Below are 17,036 nucleotides of genomic sequence, written 5' to 3' on the forward strand. Positions count from 1 at the left end.
TGTACCCTTCAGTGCCTTTTGCTGCCTCTCTCCTCCAACTACCTGTGCTTTCTCCTTTGTGGGGGACTCACGGCGTTGGTGTGGTGATGGTGCAATGGGGACACACTGCAGCCGATCGCCATGTAGGTGGTGCAGACGAAGCATTCTTCTAGAGGAGAGGCAAGGGTGCTGTGGCAGGCTGGGGCTACAGCAAGAGGCTGTGGAAGCCTTAGCACCCCAATATGCACCCGGGGACTAAACAGGAGAGCCCTGGGCCATTTCTTCTTAACTAAACAATTCTGCATATAACTCTGTATGTGTTCATTGGGCCGCAGTCACGGCCAAATGTGCGGAGAGCCCTTGCTCCTTGTCTCGATGCTGCCTGTGGCCTGGAGATGCAGAGGAGGGGATGCAACTCCAGCTGGGTGCTCAGGGGGTTTTAGCTGCAGCTGAGTGGCCGTTTGCTCCCTCAGACATCCCCACCAGAGTAGAGGCAGCTGAGCTACCAGTGCTGCAGGAGGAGTGGAGTTAGCTGCAGGAGTGGGAGACATGCTGGAGCTTGCTGAGTGGGATAAATTGGCAGGGGCAGGCATGAAAGGGGGACAGCATGGCTGAGCTTGCCGTGATGTAGAGGAGAGTGGGGGGATTGAGCTCTGCAGGCAAAAAACCCCAAACCTCAGCTGTCATCAGGATAAAATAATGAATGTTTGAGACCCAGAGTCGGTAAAGCAAGCATGTTCAGGAAAGCCTGTAACCTCACGCTTGCTTTTAAGCCCCACTGGTGTAAAATCAGTGCTATCCTGAGGAATGGTAGATTTAAGCATATACTTAAGAGTTTCCTGGATTTGTGGCTCAGGACGGAGGCAGCTGGTCAGAGCGGCTGCAAGTTGTGGGCATGGATTTTCTTCACTTGGTTGTGGCTGCAGAGGAGCAGAGCCGAGCCTTCTCAGAGTCAGCTCTGAGTTTTGATACATAATTGCAAGCAATTCTCATCTAGGCTCAGGAAAGCTGAACAGGGGCCTTGTTTACTTTACCCTTCTTATTTTTTCCCCCGAAGGCAAGCAGCCAGGGTTAGGTTTCAGCCTGGTGGTTGCTTGGTCCAATGACGCAAAGCAACAAGGTCTCATTTTCACTGTGACAGTCTCTGGGTACTACAGCCTGACTCGTAATCTTAATGAAGTCCCTTAACATAAACACTGCTTTTCTAACACACTCCTCAGGGATGTGGAAAAATCCCTCAGCTTCAGCTCAGGAAAAGGCTGCGGCAGACAGAGACACATAGTGGGTATAATGCATTGGAGAATAAAGAGCTGACTATTTCCAACAGGTCTAGGTAGTTGTTTAAACATGATATTTGTCTTGCCCCCTCTCTTCCCAGCTGCCTTGTACCATCCTTGCAGGCATCAATGAATTAAACTGATTCAACAGTTTGGCTTCTTTGTGTTGCCTATTTGCTCCTGGGGGTGATGCCAGTTGCTTTGGTGCTCTGCTGGCACAATGATCTCACAGAGGTACCAAGTCAGATGTGCCTTACACAAAAAGGGCTGTTTTCAGTGGAGTGAAACTGGACTGTCTCTACAAATGATAAATCACACAGCAAAGGGATTTCTGTAGGGACCAAATTTCACAAAGCTGAAAAAGTTGGATGGAAAAAAACATACCAAAATATCAAAATAGGACTTTTTAATAGGACTTCTTGTTTTTTGTTTGTGATGGTAGGAAACATTTTAGAAGTGTAAAACTAATGCAGCTTAACAAAAAACCACAAATTAAAAAATGAAAGTGAGAGAAAAATAAATTAAATAGCTTCCAATCGCTTTGAGCTGGAGAAAACATTTGGAGCTGGAACAAAACAAAACAAAACAATTTTTCTGTTGTTCTCTCAAAACTTAAAATTTTAGCTTGAAGTCATCAATTATAACTTAGGCCAAATTTCACTTTGGCATCTGAACTAAAAAAAAAAAACACTCCTCGCTAGTGCAGTGCTAGTACTGAGCTAAATGGTCTGCCCAGACCTACTCACACCTACGATTCACCTCTCTAAAGAAAGTTCATCCTGAAGTTTTAGCATATCAGACTTATTCCTCATGCTAGTGAATAATAATCCTCCTCATGTCAGGTATTGGCATCTGTCAGAGCTGCTTTGACCTCTTCTTCTGCACACTGGCCGCAGCGGAGGACGGCTGAATGTCCTTGTTCCACATGTGGAAGTGGGGTATGGAAGTGTAACTGGAGTGCCCTGGCATGATGGAAAGCACTAAAAGTCACATTATTTCCCTGGTCTTGCACATGGCCTTCATAGAGACTTGGGAGAAGTAGATAGTCTAGAGTCTTCAGTGCATTGTGAGTATCTTTTACTGCCTTGCTGACTGCTCCAGCTGTAGTCCATTTGGCAAAATTAGTAACAGTATAGGTTAAAATAAGATTTGTTCTTTGGGGATGAAGAGCAGAGTAAAAAATGGTGGGGACTACTACCAGTACAAGCCCTCAAGTCTGAGAATTATAAAGTCCTTGCTTAACCGCATCCTGCTCCCCACCTCACCTGCCTTATAACAAGAGTCGCTGCTGAGCCAGGATCCTGATGACAGTGCAGAGACCAGCATCCCCAGCAGCAAGCCACTCCCTCCTGAGCCACGTGCTCCATGGGAACAGGGAGCGTGCTGGAGGCTCAGAAGCTTTTGACCAGATACTTCAGGTGGGGTGACTGCCTGATGATGTGACTGAAAGGAAGGGATGTAAAGACAACTGAGCAAATAAGAGGAGTGTGAAGTCTTGAATCTGAAGGGACTGATCAGCAAAGAATATATTTATCTGCCCAGCAGGTACTGTGAACTGTAGAGGCTGCAGTTTGTGTTCTGTAAGTTCATGTGTTGTTTCCAACCTGAACAAACTGCCTCTTTAGAGGACATCTCCAGTGTTGCAGTGATGGGGCTCTGTTTTTCATGACTGATGCATTTCACGCCTCCAGGGACAGACCTGTGAAATTTATCTTTTGGCCAGAATCCACATGAAATTGGTGCATTTTCCCCTTAAGAAGGCCCCTGAAACTGATAGCCATCACCCAAAAAGGCCATGAAATCCTTGAGTTTGCTGTAGCACTTCAGCCTTTCCCCTCTGAGTGATCCGAGAGAGCCTGCTGCATGTCCTCGCATGCTTTGCAGTCTGCCTTAGCAGAGCTGGCAGGCAGGATCTGAGGGGGAGGCCATCCTGAAATAGGCCATCCCAAGCTGTGCACAGTGCTGTTAGAGAGGAGCAGCGCTGCCTTATGGAAACAGGCACTGCCTCTTCTCTGTGCACAGCACCTGCTCTCCACACTATGCTCCCTGGGGAAAAATGAAGACTGTCATTGGCAGAGCACCTCTTCTGCAGCAGCGTTAGATCAAGATAGCTAAGCATATGAAATCCACTTAATAATCTTGTTTGGAAAAGTTCTTATTAGATTTTATTTGAATTTTTTTTTTTAATTTCAAAATAAGTATTTTGAAAATAACGTGATCAAGTACCTAAAGTAGCCAGCTGAAATTAAAACACAAGGCTAAGGGAAAAATAACCGTTGTCAAGGTCTTGCTTTAACTTCTGATGCTCCAACAGACTCGCAGATGTTTCAGGTGGTTCTTTTTGCTGTCATACATTAAAGGGACACTAAAGAAATGCATTATCATGATAATTAATAATGATTCTTTTGTGTCTGAGACATTAGACTTTATGCTTTGGAGCCTGAGGCAATTTCTTTATCTGAAAATCTGGGTCTTATGTCTGACATGTCACTTATCACACCTCCTGAAGTAATTTTTGGACAAGAGGAGGACAAGAAGGTCCGAGAATTCAGGCTGCTCTGAGATAGCAATTCCTACATTCCTATGTAAACATTAAAATATAAAATTGAGACATATTATAGTGAAAATAGGAATGTTGTCTTGCAACAGACAACTTCCCTCATTAAAACCAAATTAAAAAAATGCATTCTGACCAGCTTGTGCTTTGTGCTTCTAGTACATTTGGGAAAATAATTATTAATTACCTATTATTGAAATAATAAGATCAGGCAGATAATTGTTGAAGCAAATTAGTGGACAAGGATGCAGTGTACTACTGCGAAGCTCAATGAATTTGGAATCTATCATCCTGCTGTTCAAATCCCCTCTGCTGAAGCAGGAATTAAATGTGTCATGGAAAGCAGGTGGCAGAGGGAACACCGTGCAGGGCCACCTCTGCTTCTCCATGGCTCTCAGCAGAGAGGGCACTGATGTGCTGCCAGGCTTCAGAAGCCATGTTAGCATCTTCTGTGTGTGGTGCAGATCCAGGGCAATACTGTCACCTGCAGAGATGAAGGCTCTAAGCTCTCTGTGCTCAGCATGGGGCATAAGAACACAGGCACAGGGACGGCAACCAAGAAGAGCCTGGGACTGAGGGGGGTGGGAAGAGCAGCCAGCAGACCATTCCTAGAGGGGATATGTTAGTGGAAAGCAAAGCTCGTAAGTGCAATAAGGAAGGTGAATGGGAACAGGAAGGAAGGCTGGGGAATGAGGTACAGAGAAGAAGGGGAAAAATTTAATTGCAATTCAGGTGTAGTTTTGATTTATGTACCTTTTGTCCTTATGAACATTTCTTAATAAATTCAGGGGACATTAATGTTCTGTCTTGCAAAATTCCAAAGATCTGATCTTGAATTTCTCCTGCAATGAAAGTCCTCAAGCTGACACTCAGTGCCTCCCAGGGGCGACGATAAACATCAGAGTGAAGTGGGGTGCAAGCCTTTGGCTTTTCCCAGGGTTGTGAGCTGCTTCTACTTGTTTGCCTGGTTTCTGACTGTAGAAATCCTTGTACTAGATCTGATGAACTAGCTTGATGAGCAAACTGGGTGGTGGTTGGTGCCTACTGCTTCATAAGAAACTGGGAAAAAATTATTTATGGACAATTTTTGGACTAATTTTCTAAAGAGATTTCTTTTTTCTCCAGACCTCAGGCAGCTGGAATTTGGCCTCTCTTGAAGCACACTGTTCCTTATTGTTAACTACCTTAGTGCCATCTGGATATTCTTATTATGATATGAAATCTCTACTTTAGAAGGGTAGATAATACCAGGCACTGGAATGGGTGAGAGGGATCTCACTGAAGTGTCCACCAAATCATACTTGTCTGCAGAGAAGACCTATGAAGAAGTGAAAATAGGAACCATAATAATTTTTAAAAAGAGCTGATTAATAAATCTACAGAGTACTTGAAGTTCAAGCCTTGTACTGTTCCAAGTGGAGGGCATTGCTTAATGTTGGCATTTCATAAATTCCCTCCCTTTGAGCTGGAGAGGCCACATCTTTACTCAGTGGTGGGAGAACACAGATGTATTTATAACAGCCTTGATTGACTAAAGAAAGCCACAGAGTCAGACTGTGGCACAAAGGATCACAAGCCAAACGCATTGGAACATTTTGTTCTCAAAACACCGCATCGATTTCCATGGTCATGTTTTCTGCTCTGCAGTGGTGGCTGTGACACACTCCTGCACATGGACAGAAGCCAGCACTTGAAAATTAGTAACCTTGACTATTCCTCTCCACTCTGACCATGGACATCTCTGACTTGCAGCAAAATGTGGTTCAGTTGTGAGTTCTGTACCCTCAGTACCGTCTGCCTTCACCAGCCTGGCTCCGCAGCTCCTCATCGGTTGGAGCTACTTTCCTGAATGTACCTACGAAATAAACAGATGTGCTACTATACCAAGATATGCAGTGTATACATCAAGATGGGTACAGATAGGTAGCCTTGAACAGCAGAGCACAAGCCAGTTGAGGATGAGTAAAGCAGTGCCTAAACTGCCCGATTTGGTGAATGGAAGGTCTTTGGATTGAGTCAGGATGACCTGACCCTCTGTAGATCTTTGGAGAAAAAGCCAGGGAAAAAGGCAGAAGCTGAGGGTATTTGAGACAGTAATTCTCATTTTCCACACTTTTGTGCTTCACTCCCACGCTGATGTCTCTGCAAACTTTAGCCCTGCATCTTGGAGCAGACCGTTTATCGTCTGCAGGATTTTCAGCTGTTTGAGCTTCCTTAAGATGTGGGTGATTGTTTTTCAGATAAGACACATAGTGTAGGATGGGTATATTATTACTGTGTTATTTTGCCTCTGATCATTTCATTAAAAAAGCTTATACAGCTCCATCACAAGCTTTTAGGTCATGGGTTAAAATAGGAGGAAAATATGCCCTGGCTTGTGGAAGATAATTTGTTTGCAGGGCAAGGGGAAAGGCAGGTGCACAACAGGGAGGCAGCAGCTAGATGAAGGGGTACATCTGGAAGTGGTGCAACTTTGGTTTGTAGACTGCATACAGAAATAACTTTGTTGGTCTTATAAGAGCTTTTACCTGTTTAGAGGTGCTTTGTTTCCACTTTGTTTTTAGAAGAAAGGTTATTGCTCTCTGTCTGGGGGTGGGGGCAGTAACACAATTTTCAATCCCAATAGCCTTCACTGATCAGTTTCTGTCCTAGATAGTGAAAGGTTTTGCACATTTTGGATTGCACCCACATTTTCCCAGGGGATGAGACGAGACTGAAATACTTGCACTGGTCTCATACTGTCTTTTGCCCCATTCATGTGACGTTGGCCATTTAAGATACTCAAATGTATATGAACAAGACAGTTTTGCAACCCACTTGAAGATTATTTGTGATTCTTGAGATGGTAGGGGAAAAGGCATAGTAGGAAGGAAAGAAGTGGAAGACAAAACAGGTACTGGAGTATAGTTTCTACATTGTCTGCTGTGGAATTTCGACTCCAGTATTGATCAAAACCTATAACTTCATTCTTCAATGCTTAATTTTTTTTCTTTAAAATTTAAAACTTAACAAGACCTTCAACCCCATCTTTTAAAATCTTGGATGCGGATGAATTGCTTGCCTCTTTATTTGGGCTGTGACATAAATGTTCTGTTTCATAGTGGGCAATTGGCTATAAAAGATGAATTGTTACAAGACAGCCAGCTGTGAGCTGTGTTTTAGGCAGTTCTCAAGCTACTTTGAGCTGCTTAACACACCGTAGTATGAACTGTGAATCGATATGTTTGTTCTGCACTTAAGCATCAGCTTCCCGAAAATGCTTTCAGCCTCTCCTAACCCAAAGGTTTAGAAAACAAGATGATGGTCAATGATCCTGTGTTCAGCAGAAATAAACACAGGGGGTATATTCTCTTCTTACAAGATACTCATCTCCTTCTTCCTGCTCCCCACTATTCTCTGCAGAGTCTGAAAGTGGTAATGTTTTCTCCCAAATATCCTAGGAAGACACAAAGTCTCTGTGTGACTGCCCTTCTTCACCTTCTATGAAGGGCCCTGGATGTTCTAAAAATCTGTGAATGATAGCAGTTTATGCCAGAGAGAATGGTTTAATGACAGTGCTCACTTTTGCATCTAAGTAGTTTTTGCATTTTGTCTTTTATTCCAGTGAATTTGAGGTTTCATGAAGAAGTTTCACAGAGAGATTCCTTCCCAGTAATCCACCATTACGTCTCTGGCCTGCCTGCCTTCCTTCCCTTTTTACCTCCTTCCTTCCCTCCTTCACTCCTTGGGCATCCACAGGAAAAGCAGGCTCACAGTCAGCCCCACCAGTTCTTCCTCTTCCACCTCCTGCCTTACTGGGGCAGAACCTTTGTTCTCCCTCTGCAGTGAAGAAGAGGGGTAGAAAAGAAGCTTACGGCGTAGTTTAGCTATGCTGAATTTTTCTGTTAACTAATACAATATGTTCAAAGCTTTGACTTTGTATAAGCAGATTCATCCAGAGGAAAAGCAATGTTAGGAAAAAACAATTGTGAAAGATAAAGGAGTCACTTGAAAGTGATCTAGCCAGGCTGTGCTGTGGCTGTCTCCAAGCAAAGGAGAGTCTTTCCGGGTCTGGAGAAAGTTAGCAAAGTGTAGCACTGCGTTGCGGGAGATGGATGCAGAACCACATATGTTAATATCTGCTCTTGACAGAGTGTTGACCTCAATGGCAAAATTCACATGTGGATAAGAATCATCACTAAGATACTGTACTTTAAGAGACCCCAGTTTAAGAGTGCTTCTGACAAAAGAACTCACATTTAAGCTGCAAACCCAGAAGCTCTGTTAAAATTATCTGGGCTTATGTTTGACTGACCATCTGCAAATTTGGCAAAGGTTCATCCAAAGGCTCCCAGAGGTTCATGAGCCTTTTTGTTGAAGATGACTGAGTGAAATCGGGACAACTGGAAAAATTTACACAACTTCATCTTTGAACATTGCGGTTCAGCCAAATCTCTTCACCAGGAGAAATGGTGAAGTCTGAAAAGTTGCACAGCTTGGTTACATACGCAGCAGAGATGCCATCTCTGCCCCAGGGATCTTATGGTCTAGGCTGATATTTGAGGCCCCTCAGTTGTCTGCATTTCAGAGTACTTACTCATGGATAAATATGAATGACAACATTAATTTACCACCCAGGGGTTGGGAAGACAGATCTGATAGTGCTTGTGGGGGGTGGCCCTCTCTGTTACAGAAAGCATAATGTCAAATAAGGGAAACAAGCTAATCACATCAACACCTACCACAGAGTCTCTATTTACCATAACTCTGGAGAGATGGGGCTCATTAGGGAAAATTAGTACTAGTGGGGCTATTACGTAGTATTGATCAGCCTGTAAAATTTCAGTGGTATCTGTAGAAATGTTAAGGGAATTTAAATAGCTGCAAAGGAAGAAAGCACAAGAGGGAATTTTGTGCATCCCCATGTTGATGGGACAAATGCTTTAAGATAGTGTCATGGGGACATTACATTGTGAGGTCCTATCAATGACTGCTTCTTGGTGCAGCAGGACCGATGTGTTTAGTTGTGGGCAGCTCTCATGCCAGACCCAGCTCTTATGCTGTATAAAGTGGAGGCACTTGCTCAAGTGGGACTATCAGAAGAAGAGAAGTCGGAAGTGAGAAGGATGATGCAGAGGAGCTGGCATTCACCGTGCAGTCTGAGATGAACTGAAATGGAGGTGCTGATCTAAGGGATACTGCAACACTTAGCTAAATCCCTGAATGTGGCAAACGTCACTTCATCCTTTAGGCCGGGTTACAGGCAAATTTCATAAAGTTCCATAAAATTCAATGAAGACAAATATACATAAGAATAAAACAAATATAATGAGCCACATGTTTTTGTAGAGGGAAAGTAAGTCTTAAATCTAACAGATCTCTTTAAAGGGAGTACATGGAGAAAGGTATTCTAGCAGATCAATTTCCTCAGATTTCCAAAGAGCATTTCCAAATGTTGTCTAATGAAAGTAAATTCTCTTAGGGCAATAGGGAAGCTCCTCTCTTAGAATAATAGCAAGTTAAAGGAAACAGGGAAATAGAATAGGCTCAAATAGTCATCTTTCACGATAGAGGGAGGTTACCCACAGTGTCCTTTGAGAGTCCTTCTGGGATCATGTTCAGGGTATTCAGAAATGATCCTTCAGAAAAAGGCATTAACAGTAAGGTGATAAAATACAGATGATACAGGACTGATCTGGGTAGTCAAACCAAAAGAGTTGCAACATAACTACAAATGACTAGCTATAAAATAGGAAATTAAATATTGTAAAAGTAACATATATGGAAAAAGCCAGTCCTGACCATACAGACCCAATGGCAAGCTTTAACTGGCTTATGACCACACCAGACAGTCAGATGTGAGAGCTACCTGAAAACAACAGCGGCAGTCAGGAAAAAGAAGTGACTACTGTATGGATTGCCCTAGAGGGGATCTGCAGCCTGCTGCTTTGAGGGGATTAGGTAAACAGCTTGTCCAGAGAAAGGGAATGAAGTGGGAGGAGATGTTGTACAAGACAAAAATATGTTGTCTTTTCAGAAGGCAACAATCTTATTTATGGGAGTTTGGTCCCCCAACTACTGCTGGATTTGATCTGTCTGAGCTCATGCTAAAGGGCTATAGAAATAGTCACTACTGACCACCTATTTCCCCTTTTGAAGTGAGCATTACTTGCCTTGTACCAGGAGAACCACAGAAAATGAAGTGATTTGACCAAGATTTTGGAGGAGATACAGTGGAGTGGGAATGCTACAGTCCATGTCTCCAAGTTTTGGGCCCAGAGCACTGGCTTTCTTTACATCCATCGCTCTTCCTTCTTTTTCATGGCCGGAGACTGTGGGAATTGATTGGCAGGAGAATTAACTCAGCTGCAAGATACCAGCTGGGAAGGAACCTTGATTTCCAGTCCTGCATTAGCGGTCTCCGGTTCTGCAAATGTCTGTGTAGGTCTGGGGATCTGGAGCTATAAGCGTGTTTTCTGCTCTGTGTGCACAAGTCCTGTGAGCTGTGCCTTGACTGTGTGGCTGCAGACATGAGAGAGGAGAAATTAGCACTTAACATATATAAATAAACCCCACTGATATCCATTGCTGTGACATCTGCTTTCATCAGGTCAGAAGTGTCATTTCTGGGACTTTCTTTCACCTGAGCTAGAGTCCTATCCATGTCTAGTGCTAGGAATGTGTGGGAGGTTGCACACAGGATGAACTCTGGGCTTAAACAAAGCTGGCAGCTGCCTGCAACTTACTGTGGCTGCCACAAATTTTTGCCTATGCTACAGATTTGGAGAGCCAAAAATACTGTTGCTTTGGCTTACAGAAGGAGCTCCACTGTGTGTTTATTGTAGGAGTGATGTTGATCCCAGCACCAGCCGTTTGTGCCTAACCCCTCACTTCTCCCATCCCATGGCAGCAGAATCAGCCAGCCGTGCACTCCAAAGCATATCCACCCCAGCTCCACTCTTCATCAACAGAAATGCCAGGTTTAGCTTCACCCCACATCTATGGGGTGGGAACTTAGGTCTATGAAGACTTGAGCTCCTCTATTACAGCTGGGGGGACCAGTGTGGAATTGAATGAGCTGCAGGGTTGTGTAGCCAAGTGTGAATTACCCGATGACACTCATCCTTCTTCTTATGCCTCCTTCTCATCCCAGACAAACCCCAGACTGCACCAGCTGGGCAGCCATTGGTATTTGAGCCATGTAGTTTAACTCCACATTGGAGAGCTGTACATGAGCTGCAGTCTCAGTAGCAGTGCAGCCTAGATGAGTAACAGGGAAGTAATACCTAGTTCCAGTGGAGGGATCCATGGAGGAACTGTATGGCCAGGAGCTCACGAGCCACCCTAGGCAGTGGCAATAGCTCCTGTGTACTGAGTCACTGCCTAGCTAAGGTGTAGCTCACAGAGCCACAGGTCAGATCAGCAGAAGTTCTCAGCATCCCAGACTTCCCACTTACATCACCAGGTTTGTAAATATGCATGCATTGTAGTGGAATGCTGTGAGCTGAGATAGCTGCAAATCAGGCCACTTCTTGAAGGGCCTTGAAGGTGCAATTGCACCTCTGGACAGCTGAGCTGCTGCTGTTGTTTTCTGAAAAATTAAGCCTACTGTGTCTTACTTCCCTACTTGAAGCGAAGCAGAGCAGTAGAAAGAGGCACACCTCTCCCAAAACTTGTCTAGGCAACAGGAGACAGGCATTTTTCTCATGATGTCATTGTCCTGGAAACTTTTGAAAGCACATTGCAAAGGAGGAAGCCTTGTGGGTCTGAACTCCCCATGAGCCTCCTCAAATGGGCCAAGCTTTGATGAAACCAACTCATTATCAAAAGCAGGGAAAAACATGTTGGACGTTGTTTACCACTGAGATCACCCTGGTGGTTCTTCCAGCTGCCTGAGGATATTGGTGAAGACAGAAGGAGGGAGAGATGGCAAGAGAGAAAATGACTGTTTTGAAGTTTCCATCCTCAAGGTGACATGTTCTCTTTCAACTTATTTGTTCTAAAAAACCTCTTGAAAACACATCTAGAAATGGCTTCTGCATCTTGGGTTCTGGGTGAGGTCCATAGTCTGAAGTTTTTTTTGGTGAACTTTGTGTACTTTTGAATCTGTTTTATGACTTTGCTTCCCCTGTTTGTCTTGGCATTTTAGAGGATAACTCTGACTGTAAGAAAATGGATATAATGATTCTCATACAATTAGGGGCAATTCCAACTTTCAGCTTTCTTGACTTTATGGTTCAGGCCCAGGAGTCTGAGCTGTGTACTGGTAGTTGTTGCCACATTCTCATGTTGAAACTCTGGAGGATTTCACAATCTATGGAGCCCATGACAACCAAGAATGTGAGGTTATTGCCTGTTGTATACACTAGGAACTATGAGAAATGCAAGCAAAATCCTGCTAGGGTTCTCCAGTCATCCTGTAGTTAACATCTTTTGTTTTCTCCAAGTTGATTCGAAAACAACAACATAATGGAGTTTTTTCCAATTTATTTGTCAATGGTTATCGGAACCACAAGGTGACTCAGAGAGGGCCAGGCCATGGTCCTGTACTCTAAGCAAATACACTGACAATGGTGGATTTACTGAGCACATTCTGTGTCTGAAATAATTATCTGTATCCAAACCTCCTTTAGGGTGGGGGCTTCCATGGTGACCTGTACTCCACCAATGTTTGAGCTTTCTCCAACAGGGACCTAGGGGGTGAGCACTTGAAGGAGAATGGAAAATCTGGTGAGGGCTCAAAATGTGATCCTTGACAAATTATGGAAAAATCAAAAGGTTACTTTGGGAGTGGTCATACAAAAGTATACCTAGTAGAGAGTAAGGAAAGCCAAGTGTTGATTACAGTTTTGGTTCTGGTTTCTCTCCCCTGGACAGGATCAAAACCAGACAAGCTTGATTATAGCTATTTCTTGACATGCTGAAAAGGCTTGAGCACCAAACTTCCAGTTCCCAGAATATGTTCCCACTACTTTAGCAGGAGACCAGGTAACAAGACTCAGGAATGAAATTTTTGAACTTCTGGGGACATGGAAGGGTGGATACACTTGCTTGCATTAAGGAAGGTGCTTGCCCATGTAGTTCAGTGGTTGCCAAGCCAAACTTCAATTGATGGGTTGACAACTGGCCAACTGGGCTACTGAAATGGGTAGCACCAAACTATTACCCTATTTCTGGGCTCATAGGGATATCCCACCGGCTCTGATAAAAAGAATCTGGTGACAAGTGGACCTTGCTGCTTTGTTCATTTGACACATGCCCTGTGACTCAAGAACATTACTGAAGAACATTTATTTTAAAAATAAGCCAAGAAATGTTACAATCAAAGAATTATAGAATATCTCAAGCTGGAAGAGACCCATAAGGATCATCAAGTCCAGCTACCTGCTCTTCTCAGGACTTCCTAACACTAAACTATATGACTAAGAGCATGGTCCAGATGCTGCTTGAACTCTGACAGGCAAAGGTTTAGCTATGTATCTATTTTTTTGATGGATATGCTTCTCACAATTTGGGATTCAGCAATAATGCCTTGCAAACAACCTTTCTTCTGGGATCTAAGCAGCATATGCTCTTTCTACCAGGGGTTGGCTAGGGGTTCTACAGTCTTTTTCCACACTCTCTGTATAATTATTTTTCACCCCTAGATTTTGGGACCCCTGAACTACTTCCCTTTAGAACTGTAAGTGGTTTATTTTACTACAATTTACATTAGGATAATCAGTAGCACAGCAAGATTTGGAGTTCTTTTGTGTTCAGCTCTGTATAGATACACAGGAAAAAATCATGGTCTAAGTCGGTAACATTCAGAAAAAGTAGTGATTAGGAAACCTTATCATTAGGAAGAGAGAAGGCTTTTTAACATGCTGATCCATGAATGAAAAAATAATATAAAAAGAGATATGAAAAAACTCCAAGGCTGATGTTATACACACACACACAAAAAAAAAAAAAAAAAAAAAAGCTGTCTGAATTATTTTACTTTGGTTTCTTAAGGCAAAAATAGTCACGTTGAAAATCTTTTCATCTTTTCTGCTCTGCAATAACTACAAGTCTGTTAGTTTATATGACAGAATAAGTCTTGATTAGTGATACGGTCCTTACATGCATCAATACAATCTGAAAGGGAATTTTCTTTAATTTTCCCTTTTTCTTTTCTTTCCCTTTTCTTTTTTCTTTCTTCTCAACAACCCTCCCTCTCCCTCCACCCCCTTCCTGCTCTCATTCCCCTGCTTCTGCATTTTTGCAAAAGCAGTTAATTTAATTTCAGGAGCTTGTGTGGTTTTCATTAGGATTGCAGTCTTTTGAAATGTCATAGGAACACCCAGCAGAAACTGAAATTGATATAAAAGGGGTTGTCTCAGATCACTCTCTACATCCTGCTATCTTGCTTCAGCTCGATTGCTTTTGGGTTGGAAAACGAAGGACTGACAATTTTGGGGGGAAGAACAGCAGAAAGGAGAGAAAGGAAGGGAAATGAAAGGGAGATACTAACCCGTTTTCTCCAGTCTTTTTCTCTTTCTGACCTAGCATGATTAGTACTTAGTGCTGTGAAGAGCATATCACCACTTTGTTGATCTTTGAGGAAGGATATGCTGGATGAGAACCCTCCAGGTAATAGGGGTACAGCATGCAGGAATAGAAATGCGGTTATGCATCTTAGGGCATGAAGCAAGGACATAATCTGGCAGTATGAATCTTGCTGGAATGAGACATCCCTGCTCAAAGCATTTCACTAAGTCATCTAAGCTAACTAGAATTTGCTTCAGGAATTAAGTACGTAGTGTGATGAGTGTGACTGCTCTGGTGAGGGTGTTTATCTGAGCATATACTTGTATACACAGGCACATGCATGTGTGTACACATCTCCTCTGCAACTGTTATCTGAGCTGCCACAGAGACGTTTCTTTTGGAAAAGAAGGGGCTCGTCCTTGGGCATGCAATTTTCCCTGCTTTCCCCAGTCACACAACGGCAGGCACATTCCTGCTCTGGCCAGGGAAAATGGGATCCCTACCCAAGGGGCTGTAAATTTCACCTGAAACATAAAGCATACAGTGCACTAGGCATGTGAATGAGGGTGATGGGTTTCAATCTTCTTTCTTTCTTCTTTTCACTCTAGGAAATGCAGTGATCCTTCTAAAAAACTAGGGAGTGAGGTGCCATTCTATTAATTCTCTTCAACAACACTTTTTTTCTTGCTTGAGTGTGTAACCCAGAGACCACTCAGAAACCCACCCTTGTCTTGTCTGCAAAAGCTACTGAGAATTTGTTTCCAAAGAGCGTCCTTCAAAAAAAAAAAAAAATCCATCAGGAAGTTCAACAGCCTCCCTAATAGCACTTATAGAAAGATTTCTGAGCCTGAAGACAACATCAGTTTGTTAACTCTCATATTCACTCTTAGGGCTTCATTTGTAGCTTTTTCTACATCCCTGATCTGTATTGCACACCACTAGGCAGTGCTCAATCATCAGATCCAACAGTGGTACTAGACATAGAGTAATATTATCTCATACAGTATGGGCCCTGTATTGCTGTCTGGGCAATGCTTCCAGTTGGAAATGAAGGATACTCAGCTCCTTCAAAACTGGGCATGAACTGAATTCAATCCACCTGTGGTGAAAGATATTCCTTTGCCTTCAGCCTACCCCCATACACATAAACATGTAAAGTTGGCCTGGTGGCAGCTGGGAAATCTCTTTGCTCAAGTGTGGAGATTGATGGTTGATGCTTAAAATTATAGAAGATGCTTCCTGCTTCCCCCTATTCACTACACTTGTGAAATATCTTGGAAGTCAACATGTAAGAAAAATCCTCATCTGGGTAAATATTAGCAGTTCTGCCCATGGCGGTCTTATATATCTCAGTGTTATGGGTCTCCCCAGCAGCAGAGCAGCCAGAGCTAACACAGGAGTAAACAAGCCCAGAAAGCTCTACCAAGAAAGAAGCTTAGTGCTACTGCAATACAAAGATGTTTTTGGAAAATGTGCCCTTCTGCTTCTTTGTTTTATTTTTCTTTGTTTACCTTCATGGTTTTGTTTTGCCTTTGCCATTTAAAATCTGAAATTTTGATCTTGGTTTGTTTTTATTCCCAAAACTGATAGTCACTAGCATTTTATCACATCATTCTTATGCATGGTGTCTGAGTAACAGGACCAAGAGCGTGTTTTTGCACATGGAGAGGCAGAAGCTGGATCTGCACAAATGAGTGCTGAATGTGGAAGTAGCGTGGCCGTGCTGACCTGGAGCAACGCTGCACTGGCGCTGCTTTGCTTCCCTGTCTTGGTTCCATGATGCATTGTGTATCTGTGCCCAATGCCAGGGACTGGGGCATGTTGGAGGTCTCTGTACCATGCTTCATTGCACATGAAAGCCACAGCCTTGGATGATGCTTCTCTCATTTGGCTGAATTTCAGAGAGAAATTTGCACCCTTAATAAAAACTTGCTTTACTGAACACTGGATCTGGCCTCAGAAGGATATTCAAGCTGCCTGTTTTCAAGTTACAGGGTTACAGATCCAGTCATTTCCACAGTGGAAAAAGTCATTTGAGATGGTGTGTTGTTCCTTCCAAAGTGTGTTAGTCATGGGGAGCAGGCAGTATGCTACCCAGAGATCCCAGGGCCTGTTAAGGTAGAGAAAGAACAAAGTAGTCCTTCTCTGCAGAACATACAAAGAAACATTTACTAAACATTTGCCTCTAATGCAGCAAAGGCACTTAAAAAGAGAGGTGAAGGAAGGATATAAAATACAGGGACCAGACCAAATGAGAAGACAAGAGAGGGTAAATGAGGTTTTTAAAATCAGCCTACATCTACTGTCCAAAGATTTTAGGCTTAAGGAGTCGCTGACAGAGCGTTGTCTTCTTGGTTGTTCATGGTCCCTCAGCTCTTCAGGCCTCCAAATAACAATTCAGATGGCTTTTCCAACTACAGATTGTTGTAATTATAACTCAATCCATGATGAGTTGTCATATACCTTTTCTTTGCAGTCTCCTAATGGCCCCATGCTTTGTAAATCTTCAGGCTGAGCGACAATGAGCACTTCAAGAAAGAGGATTTAGGAGTCTGAGACAGATAGCAAGAAACAGTTAACTGCAAAAGAGTGTTTCGTTTAGAAGAGACTGGAAAAGTCCATGTTGAAAATGAGATACTATGATACAGAGACCTACAGGCCTACAATGGTTGTATGGGTGAGAGAGATGCAGGAGAGGGGGCTTTGAAAGGTCAGTTGCCACTAAGGCCTTC

This window comes from Chiroxiphia lanceolata, chromosome 6, assembly GCF_009829145.1.
Source record: "Chiroxiphia lanceolata isolate bChiLan1 chromosome 6, bChiLan1.pri, whole genome shotgun sequence".
NCBI lineage: Eukaryota > Metazoa > Chordata > Aves > Passeriformes > Pipridae > Chiroxiphia > Chiroxiphia lanceolata.